This window comes from Astyanax mexicanus, chromosome 16 (assembly GCF_023375975.1).
Source record: "Astyanax mexicanus isolate ESR-SI-001 chromosome 16, AstMex3_surface, whole genome shotgun sequence".
Lineage (NCBI taxonomy): Eukaryota > Metazoa > Chordata > Actinopteri > Characiformes > Acestrorhamphidae > Astyanax > Astyanax mexicanus.
The window spans coordinates 16,313,222-16,323,612 of NC_064423.1; positions in this window are offsets into that span (position 1 = coordinate 16,313,222).

The window sequence follows — 10,391 nt, forward strand, 5'->3', positions numbered from 1 at the left end:
TCCGCAAATGCTCCACTCTCGCTCTGAATCATTCACTGACTCGTCACCATGTTAATAATCACCGTGACACATAACTGAATAATCTGCTCTACAGTACCGACAGCTGAGCTGAGTTGGGAAACTGTGTCCATGATGACAAGAAGGGGCATCTTTGTTTATTTAGTGTTAGAACTTCCGGTGAACAGCGAATACCTTTATATACACTCAGCCTGCCAAAAAAAAAGTTGTACGCTTAAAAATCAACCAATGGAACTGAAACTTGGTGGGTAGTCATACCAGATTGTCATGGAGTGACTCAGAATGGCAGCAGGTCATCTTCAGTGACGAGTCCTGCTTTTGTCTTCAGTATAGAGACACTGTGGTCAGTGCCAAGATCAAGACAAGTTTGTTGTCCAGAAGGCCTGGTATCATGGTGTGGGGAACAATTTCATACAACACCAGATCAACTTTGGTCTTTATTAAAGTGCTCTGACAGCCCAATGTTACTTTAACTTGAGAGGCCCGGTGGCTTAGGGGTTAGCATGTTCCCCTCCTAGCACTGGGGTCTTGGGTTCAAGTCCCTTCCTGGGTGGTGTTTCCATGTTCTCCGCATGGGTTTACTACAGAGTCACCTGATCCTCCCTCTCATGTGCAGAAACATGAGGAAGATCAGGTAAATTGGATACACATGCATTACACACTTTTACTTTTGTATATGTACCTCAATAAATGTTGTGTATATCAGTCTATATTCGTAATAACTTACTGTTCCTGGCAACATGTATCTTTCTTCAGAATTGCATTGCAATCCTACTCTCTACTCTCTCTTCTGCGTGCAACTGTTTTTGGATGATGAGTGTACGTGTTCAGTTCTTTTATTATTTCTATTTGCAAAGTATTGCCAACTTCATCTGTTGCATACAGCATGTTTGCTAATCTCTAATTGCTTGTTTTTTGGTTTTGTCTCTTGTTTTTTTCCCGTGTTTGTCCTTGTAGCTGGCCTACAAAGCCAAACATTCACCAGCTCCTCTATACTTGATGGCAAGACTCAAAACCAGATCTGTACCAGAAGCTTTTTCGAGATTCCAGTACAGCTCGGCTTGACCCATTGTCCTTCAAGATCCAAGGAAAACAGACTTTTTACTACACAGATTTTACTACAGTATGAGTCGCTTGCTGTCTTCAAAGGCCCTACATTTAGAGTTTCTAAATTTGAACATACTGATTTGTGTTTGTATGTAACAGTATCTAAGCTTGAAGTATCTTTTTGGTTCTAATAAGTCTATACAAAGTATCTAAGGATTGTTTCAAGGTTAACTATGGAGAACTTTTTCAAGTTGCTCTGGATGAGTGTGTCTGCAAAATGTTGTACAGTAAAATGTATAAGATGATTGTTTGGACTTTTTTCTGACTAGTGCAAGTGCCTGGTTCATACTTTACATAACATTACATTATATTTCTTTTTTTTTACTAGATATTTCACCATTATGTGTGGTATTATTGAAAAGTGGAAGCAGTTAGGTTCCTCAGCAACGAAGTGTCCATTCAAATAACGTTATAGGTAGGCTCTCTTTAAGTGCTAAAAAGTAGAGGTCTGCACTCGGGGGACCCATCAGAATATCTTGCAGTGTGGGATAGAATTAAATTTTTTATATTTCTTTATTTTTTTAAATTATTTTATTTCTTTATTTTTATTTTAATTTTTCCCATTTTCTCCCCAATTTACACGGCCATTAGGACCCCTATCACTAGTATCACCACTTATTTTCGAGCTGCTGCTGATGCAGCATTGCCGAGCAGCATCACAGCGCGCTTGGAGGAAAACGCAGCGACTCGGTTCCGGTACATCAGCTCACAGGCACCCTGCGCTGCAGGCATCACCCAAGGAGTGATGTGGGGAGAGAGCGCCATCTACCCACCCGGAGGGAGCAGGGCCAATTTAGCTCCCTCTGAGCGCCAGCAGCTTGATGGCAAAGCTGCATGAGCGGGCATTTGAACCTGCGACCTCCTGCTCATAGTGGCAGCGCTTTAGACCGGTGGACCACTCGACACCCCCAGATTTTAATTTTTATTGGTGGGAGCAGGAGTTTAATCAATCCAGGTGATGCGGGAGCGGGACCACATTTACATGTAGAACAATCCTGCAAACGAATAATAATATTAATATTCCTGAATCAGTCCTAGGTGCACAGACGCATGTCTTGTACTCCAGGAGTGCAAATAGTCAATACATAAAACAAATACATAATTACATTTCAAGCACTAAATTGTATTAATTCAACTCTTATTAAGACTGCAGGTGAGAGAGGCAGAAATGTGTATGTGGCAGACAGGCGCAGTATTAAAACAAGCGATTTTTGGCAGGAGCGGGCGCTAACGAGACTAAAACAAGCGGGAGCGGGCAGGATGGGCGGGTTTTTAAAAAGCAATCCCACACAGACCTCTACTGAGGGACATAGTGCAAAAAAACTACTGTTAAAGCTGTTGCAGTATAAAAGGGGACTCAATGCCAATAGATTTAGAATTTGATGTCAGAACTTCAGTTCAGACCTCAGTACTCAGTGTCCATAGATTGTATTTCAGAAGTAAACCACAACAAAATCAACATGGTTTATGCAGATACTAGGTTTGGATCATTTACATTGTTACCTTATGGCCTTCAGCTAAGACTGTAGGCCTCTCTGCATGGAAAATCTTAGGTCATACTGCATGATATATTGCTATTCAGTATCTAAGTGACTGATTTAGAGTTTGTTCTCATAAGGCTTGGGAACCTTGTCAAACGTTTTTGGAAAACAATCCCCTCTGGCAGGGGGAGAGTGGGATTCCAGGGCATCCAACAGCTGGCCATGTGCTGCTGATTAGTGCGGCGGAATTTAACACGGCAAGTGAAACAGAGAGCATGTGGAAGTCTCAGCATGCGAGAACATTGCTACTAGCAGGTTTCAGTTATGAGCTGTGATGGATTGCTGGTCTTCTTGAAGCTGCTGCAAGCCCCGCCCAGAAAGCTAGAATGTTACATCACTCTCAGGTCCATTCTTTATTGATTATTGATGTGTGTTTGACTATCCGAGTGTCTGAAGAGTCTTGGCAGCGTTAAGACTAATGGACTCAGTCAGTGCACTATTAGACTATAAAGTACCTTTATTGTCATTATACACACTTTTATTGTAAATCAGATTTGATATGTTTGCGTGCGCCAGGGTCTGAACGCAGGGTCAGCTAAAGTGTTGAACCCACAAACCTGCAATCAATAACCCAGCACTCTAAACATTGATCCACAACTCTACACTGATAGACTGGGAATGTACACTAAATCAGCACACTTAAAAACTAAAAATGCTTTAAAGGACTTTTTGAGCAATACCATAGAAAAAATACATTCAGACATGTTGTTCCAATACACACAAAGCAAAAAAACATGTGCATAACAAAACTCTCGTAATTGCAATACTAATTCTGGAAGAAATACCTTATATAATTTTCTGGAAACACTTTCGGCCATGACTGTATATAATCAATTACGAAAATCAGACTTTAGATTTATCGAGTTTAGGGCCAGATTATCTCTTTAGACTTGCTCTAGGTCACATGATACCTCATTATTGAGATTGTTCTGAACATTATGATATAAACATGTGGGTATTATGTTATATGCAAATGCCTTTAAATGTGAATTTATGAAGATAAACTAAAAAAATGGAGAAAATGTCCTTAGATCCCTTAGAGTATTACTGAACAAAGTACAATTATAATTGAACACATTTCAACAATATTTACTAAGGCGCTGCCACTTTGATCAGGAGATTGCTGGTTCAAATCCCGGTCATGCAGCTTGTCATCAGCTTCTGGACCACCAAGATCACACAACTGAGCTTGCTCTCTCTGGGTGGGTAGATAGTAATCTTTCCCCTCATCACTCCTGGGGTGATATCAATTAGCACAGTGCATCTGTGAGCTGATGTATCGGAATCAAGTTTCTGAACAGATAAATTGGAAGAAAAACAGTAGAAAAAAAACGTACTAGACGGCCCATTCCTAATTAAAAGCTTTATTTTGACACACTTCTCTATTTAGAGCTCATCATTTGAAATACCTTTCCTCTAATTCGCTTTCTTCTCCATGTGGAGTTTTTTGTCTCTTACCTGTATGGAAGTCACCCTTGTCATAATGCACATCTGATTGGCTGAGTAGCGTCGTATATGTGATACATGAGATTTAAATGCATGTGAGATTTCTGTGTTGCTAAAACCTTTACTGTTAGGACTAGACAAATTCTGCCAGTTATATAAATCAACACTCTGACAAAATTAAATTGTTTTCAACAGTATATCTGCTATATCTCCAGGTCTAAATAGGTTTACAATATTAGACAAAACCCATAACATGAAGCTGCCACTGTACTTCCCTTTAGCGATGATGTTTATTGAGAAAAGCCTTGTGTTACATTAGTGCCATATAGTGATTCTGATTTTTCAAAATAAAAGGCTTAGTGATTAGAACCCTGGGTTATTGATCACAGGGTCACTGGTTCAATACCCAGGTTCATTAAGCTGCCACTGTTGGTGCCAAGAGGGAGCCCATTAACCTTTTCTTCTCCATGGGGTGCCATAGTATTTCCCTATAGTATAACCCTGAATTTCTAAGCTGCTATATGTAAGATTGGTATGCTGTACAAGTGTATACGTATAAGGATAATTAAAGTACTGAAATGATTGCACACCATATAGCCAAGTACACTATTTGTACAATACATGTTTATAATAGTAATCACATGGGAGCGTGAAGAACCTTTTAAATGGTAAAGAGAAGAGAAGGTAGGAAAATGTGTTTTTTTTATATACATTCCACCTCTCCCTTGACTCACAGGATTCTCCTGCATGCCCCCTGACAGGGGCTCCCTGATTCTGGCAAATTGTACACAATTATCCCAGAAATCAGGACTGCTCTGAGAGTAGAATTTATACTCAACTTCTCTCTTTCATAGTGCATCACTTTAGTTTTGCTGCTGTAGCATTAGCTTACTGTATTTTTTGTTACATTATAAGGTGCACTTAAAATCTTTACATTTTCCCCAAAATTGTCAGTTCACCTTATAACCCTTATAATCTGCCTTATGTATGAATTTTACCAGTCAGGTTGTAAGAATCAGTAAAGCCACTCTGCTGAAATACAGTGTTAGACAGGAGTTTCAGTTTAGTTTTTCAGCACTGAGACTTGAACAGTATTAGCATTAGCCGCTAACCATGCTAAGCGCTAGCGGTTTTGCCATTCAGAGGTGAGTATTATTTACAAGCACTAACCGCGGCTAATGTTAATGCTGCTGCACCCAGCCTTAATGGAAATGTGCAAATCCAAGCTTACTGTAAATTAACCGAAGTGTTATACCCACTCAAATAAACAGGTTTCAGGAGAGAAATCTGTCTAGATTAGCAGTCAGAGCTCATTTGATCAGTTTTGTTTACTTAGCTTAGCTTTACTTACCTTAGTTACCTCCTAGAAGGAAAGCATGGCGACACCCCTGTTCCGTTCTTGTGTCGCATAATGCGCCTTATAATCCGATGCACCTTATAGTGCAAAAATTATGGTACTAATTTAAATAGGCATCAGACAATAGTGCTATTTGATTGAAAAGTGGATTCTACCATTTGCTGAAACCACCTTCATCAGTACACTAATAGACCATATGATTGTGTACCACTATAGGCTGCATGTCCAGCACTACAGTACTAGACTGTGAGGATATTATGTTTGTGTTGTGTTGTGTTTTTGCTTGCTTTGATGAGTAGGAGGGGTTCTTGTTGATGGAAACTATATATTTAGGCTGTGAGAAAAAACACAGGAGAAACGAGGGAGTCTGCAGTTTTAGGGCGTCTAGGAGGAGGTGACGGGGGTCGAAAGTGTGTTCGAGATGATTCTTATCGTCTGTCAAACTTTCCTTCTCCCTGTTTGGCCTTCAGGTGACCTGCGGAGCCTGCGGAGGTCCGGGGGCTGTTTATTTTTGCTGCTTGCAATATCAAACAAATACCGGCCATGGTGGCGTGCTCTCAGATATCAAATAAATTCGATATTAAATACAGCTGGAGCAGGTCAACACACACTTTCTTTCTTTCTCTCTCTCCTCCTCTTCTCAACATAACACTTCACTTTCTCAGCCACCCTGAGTCAGTTAAAGTCCACCTTTATGATGCGGCCCGACGTAAAAGCCCCATGCGGCCTCGTTAAACTGCTGCGTGTGTGTGTGTTGTTGGAGTTGCAGCTCTGACTTGTTCATTCATTTGTTCTAGCTTTCCTGAGATCATATTCCTGAGAATGCTTTATGAGGCCTGGGTACTGTTGTGAGTAAATGTTCGGGGTATTTTTACAGCCTGTGTCTGAGGGGGCACCAGATTTCCCAACCCCTCTCTTTCTCCTTCTCTCTCTCTCTCTCTCTCTCTCTCTCTCTCTCTCTCTCTCCCTCTCTCTCACTCCGACTTCCTGTCGTGCAGTGTGTGTTAGGTTAAGAAGGCCGCACCTGAACTCACCAGACACGCAGTTACTTTTGCCAGACATACAGGTCTCACTTTACCATCTGTCACTCAGAGCTAACGTCCCACCAGGGATATCATCTAAAAGGGGGCTCAAGTTTAGTACATAATTAAAGAGCTAAATTATACCACTAATTCATATTAGTTTTAATTACCCGGCACATTTGCGATTTCCACAGTGAGTAATAAACAAAAGCAAAAGTTAAAAGAGTACTGGGTTATACTGGCTGTACTGTCTGCAGTCTTTAACTGGCCATAATGGAGATTTTTTTGGAGAATTACTTACTTTCCAAAATGATTGGAGCAAGAATCGGTCAAATAATCATCACATGGTTGTTTCTGTACCAAATTAATTTCAATTATTGTGAGAAGAAATGGCAACATTGGTAAAAATATACATTTTTTAAGTTTCAGGCCTGAACTTTTCTGGAATCGATGTACAGCTCTGGAAAAAAATAAGAGACCACCTAAAAATGAAGAGTTACTTTGATTTTACCAAATTGAAAACCTCTGGAACATAATCAAGAGGGAGATGGATGATCACAAGCCATCAAACCAAAACTTTATGAATATGAACTTGTTTTCTTTTGATTATTTGAGGTCATTTCAGCCATTTCTCATTTTCTGCAAATAAATGCTCTAAATGACAATATTTTTATTTGGAATTTGGGAGAAATGTAATGTACATTTTCCATACTATCCAAACTTTTTCTAATTTGGGGTTGTATACATGATTCAGTGTCCTTTAAAAAAGATTTTTAATACTAATACAAATGATTCAGTACTTTCTAAAAATGACTCAGTATAGACATATATATACATTATTCAGCAGCTACTTAGCCATTACTTAGTATGTGCTGTTAGTGTGATATGGAATGTCCTTTAGTACAAGAGAACGAGCTGTGATTTTAGCGCTGATAGATTTACACTGGAATTTAACACAAGACCCTTTGGCCCCCAAATGCCTAAAGTTTCTGTTTCCAGAGGGTTTTAATGGATACAGATTGTGAGAGTGCTGATCAGGGACCCGAGAGCTGACAGGAAACACATGGTTTGTACAGGGAAAGGCTGGGAAGAAGAAAGCTCAGATGTTCAGTGAGAGAGAGTGGATGAAAAGAATCCACTGCTCTACACAGATTGTGAAACCAGCTCATACATCACACTTGGTTTGGCCTGTGATTGTACTTTTCTGAGATGTAAATGAGCATACGAGTGGTCCTCTGGACTTTATGGAAAGGGTGACTATCCTATGGCCCTTAGACGAGCCCCCAGATAGGCATATGGTTCCAGCCTGTAGCAGTGCAGGTTTCTCATTCACGATACCACTGCAAACAAATGTGTCAGTAGCTTGAGTTCAGAAATCAATATTTTGTGGAATAACCCTGGTTTTTAATCACAGTTTTCATGCATTTTGGCATGTTCTCCTCCACCAGTCTTACACACTGCTTTTGGATAACTTTATGCCACTCCTGGTGCAAAAATTCAAGCCGTTCAGCTTGTTTTGATGACTTATGATAATTCATATTCCTCCTAATTATATTTCTGAGGTTTTCAATTTGGTAAAATCAATAAAACTCATCGTTTTTAAGTGATCTCTTATTTTTTTTCCAGAGCTGTATCTACCTACAACAGAATTCCCAGGCTTCTTCAATCCCTCAAGTCCCTCAAGTGTTCATCCCTAACAGACACACCAACCCCCTGGGTACACAAACACTAGGCTTTTGAAATACCTGTTCTACTCCCAGACATGTGAACCAGCCATGTAAGAAAAAACAGAGGGTTTTCTTCCCTGTTTTCACCCTGTCTCATTTCACCCCCCTAACCCCCTCTGTCCTGTCTGCAGGGGGTTGTGCTCTCGGGAGAAAAAAAAGAATTGCTCAGCTGCTTCTGGGTCCCACACGACCGTGCAGACCAGTGACCTGTGACCTCTGTGACCTTGACCTGTAAATGTAATTTTGCTCAAAAACGTTCCTGAAATGCACTGAGAGTCTTTTTCAGACTGGCTTTGGTTTTGGTTTTCATGTAGGTTCATCTGTCATGACTGGGACTGTTTAAAGTGCAGAGTATTTACAGCCCATTTGCCATTTGTTTCCCATGCAGGTCTGTGTGTGTGGGTTTTTGTTCACCGTTTGGCCTGCCGTTATGAATAAAGGGAGGATGAAAAGAGAGAGACAGATAGAGAGAATGGGGCCGGTGGAGGAGATGGTGTGGCCGGATAGAATGGGCCGGATAGAATGGCCCTAAATAGAGGGAGTGAGAAATAAACAATGAGCTCTAACGTAAGAGGCACTAAATTAAGACACCACATGCTTCTACTTGCATTAAGATGCTTTACATCAGTATGGGTGGAGGAGACCAACTTAACCCACAGCTTTAAACCACAAGCCCACTAACCCACAGAGCTTAATTTACAGACACACTGTAAAAGAACAGAGGCAAAGTTCAGTCCTTCTAAATCTTTAATATTGAAGACTTCTCCAAACATTTCTTGGCTCTGGTTTATTTTTCACTGATATAGTATAAACCAGTATGCTAGTTCACATTATAAATGAATATGAGTAACTTTTCTAAAACACATGATGATACAGTATGTGCAGTTTTGAAAAAAATAAGAGACCACTTTTTCACTCAGTTTCTTTGATTTTATCAAATTGAAAACCACTGGAATATAATCAAGAGGAAGATGGATCATCACAAGCCATCAAACCAAGCTGAACTGCTTGAATTTCTGCACCTGTGGCATAAAGTTATCCAAAAGCAGTGTGTAAGACTGGTGGAGGAGAACATGCCAAGATGCAGGAAAACTATGATTAAAATACAGGGTTATTCCACTAAATATTGATTTCTGAACTCTTTTCTTTGCATTATTTGAGGTCTGAAAGTTCTGCATCTTTTTTGTTATTTCAGCCATTTCGTATTTTTTATATACATGCTTTAAATGACAATGTTTTAATTAGGATTTTGGGAGAAATGTTGTCCGTAGTTTATAGACTTTCAATATGATGTTCATTTTTGTAATTATGTGTAAGTTTTACACCAGATGTACCAGGAAACACACCTTCTAAAACGTTCCACTTATGTATTGTCAGCCCACAGAATATTTGCCAAAGTCCTGGGGATCATTGAGATGTGTGTTGCAAATATGAGGCAGAGATTTGTTTCCTTTTTATAGGGTTTAATATTGTACAAAGCCACATCACCTTTGGTCTTATCATTACAGACACTTTGACAGCCCAATTTTACATTAATAAGAGACTGCAACCAGAGGCCCCACCTTTTCTAAATATACATTCTGGTTCCCTATTCCAGCAGGATAAAGCTTGTCCGCATGCTGCTGCCGTCTTAAGAGCTAGCTATAAAGACATAGATGATATGCCAGGGAGAGCTGCCTTGCCAGAACTGTGACTGAAAATGTCTGGGATGCTATTGGAACAAATCTACTGCAAAACTCTACACACTAAGAAAAAAAAAAAACAATAATAACAAATTTGCATTTGGGTGCTTCAGGTCATTGTCCTGCTGCAGAACCTAAGTATGGTTGATCTTAAAAACATAAAATATTGGACAGATATTTTCCCCTCAGGATTTTCTAGTAGAGAGACCTACAGCAAGCAAAGCAGACCCAGACCATCACACTACCACCCATGGGCGTGGTAGTGGGGGGAAAAGTGGACCTGACTACACAGGGCCCGAGTAAAAAGAGGGGCCCATGAAAATCCACGTTCATTGTGTACTGGCATGGACAGGGGCCCACTGACATTGAGAGTGTACAGGGCCCAGAATTTGCTGCTACGCCCCTGCTACCACCATCATGTTTTACATTTAGTATGATGTTCTTTTTTTAATCATCTGTAAGTATTATGCCAGATGTAAAGGCATAATCCA